Below are 1,752 nucleotides of genomic sequence, written 5' to 3' on the forward strand. Positions count from 1 at the left end.
TGCAAATTTATTCTCCATTCGCAGAACACTCTTACAAGCAAGAAAAGACTAGGACTAAGAAAAGGAGCAACTACAAAGGAATTTTCGGTAAAGTCAGCTGTTATAGCTGTGAATGACAAGTAGTGAATTGAACCAAACCAGTTCATTCACTCGACTGAACATATTTATCCACTGCTTGATGGTACTGTAAAGTGACTGTTTTCACTGCATTTTCATTGCAGTTTGAACTACAAAGACACAGCAATATAGCAGAGAAACAAGTCAGTTGTTCTCAAAAGTTCTGTCAAAAGTTCTCTTTCTTCATTTTTCAAAGTTGAAGGTTTATGTAGGGAAGCAGATGTCCCCATCTCTTTTTTTCTCTCTGAATAATGCATTAATCTTCTTATCGCTTGTGATTCGTTGACAACGTGCCTGTGCCTGCCATGGATGGACCCTCGCACTTTCACCTCACATGGATGGGATCCCGCCATATACGACCCCACATGGTGTCATTGACATATGCTTATCAATGAGGATTCGGGTAAATGGTGTGGAAAGATTGAACATTCCTTTGCCGCCTCTTTGAATAAACTCTTGACATTCTGACCTTGTGATGCTCTTGTTTATTCTCGTATTGTCACGCTTTAAAAAAAAATCGGAATACAGTAACATGTCTCGTTGGGCTGTCAAAGCGTTAACGTTGGCCAAGAATTTAAATGATATAAAGCATTAAAAATATTAATGCTTCTTTTTACTTCCTGGGGCAGCTGAACCAATAACGTGGCGACTCACAACCAAACTAAGGAGAGTTTATGGATATTCCAAGATTTTTACACAATTAAATCCATTTTCTACACAGTTGAGAAATGCAATCAACCATGATTAACTATGGAAAGATTTGCTCATTCAGATTTACAGCAAAATTCTGCCTTTTTTAAGCGATTTTTCTTGTAATGCTACACTTTTATATTTGTAAAGGTTCTTTTATCGTATGTTAGATTAGGACTTTGGCGGATGATTTGATAGGTGACTAGTCACTGTGACCTTTCCCTGCCCCCCTGCTCATGTACACATAATCTGGATATGAGGGGGGGGCATTTTGTGTGAGGTCAAACCCATACTCATATGAGAAAATTCAAATAGTAACAACAATAAAATGTGAAAACAATAATAAAAAATATTAAGACAACTTTATTCTTTATAACTTTATTCCTAATACTATAAAATCATTAATCCTTGTTTTTTTTAAATCGTGTTTAATAGAGTGGTTGTGTCAAATTGCTGGGGGATTAGAATGAGAATAAGAGCAGTGGTGGTGAAGGCGGGACGTCATCCGTCATTTAGCATCATTTGCATGCCGTAATGCAGCCCTGCAGAGTTCACCGCACGTGTCATCGAGCTTAGAGCCGCAAATCTTACGAGCAAACCGCCGGCTGCAACTATCTCATCGCAGTTAGCAGAGAACATGGTGACGGAGGACTTCTCTATTGACCTGAAAACCATCAGAAGCACTGACCTAGACAAACAAGTGAAATTCTGACATTGTATCTATTTCTTTCATACAATTTTATCAATTCAATCCAAACAGGAGGTTATTTTGATTTTCTAGCATTTTCCTATGCACTCGACATTGCAGAGGGTTATTGGCCGTGTGTGGTTTACATCCAGTTGTTGATCTTCTGCAGCTGGGTTGCTTTCAATGGTGCTTGATTTTAAAAATATTAAAAAAAAAACAACAACAAAAAAGAACAAATCCCTTTTCTCCACTTTAAT

Source organism: Hippichthys cyanospilos, chromosome 5, assembly GCF_059441005.1.
Source record: "Hippichthys cyanospilos isolate Australia breed blue-spotted pipefish chromosome 5, RoL_Hcya_1.0, whole genome shotgun sequence".
NCBI lineage: Eukaryota > Metazoa > Chordata > Actinopteri > Syngnathiformes > Syngnathidae > Hippichthys > Hippichthys cyanospilos.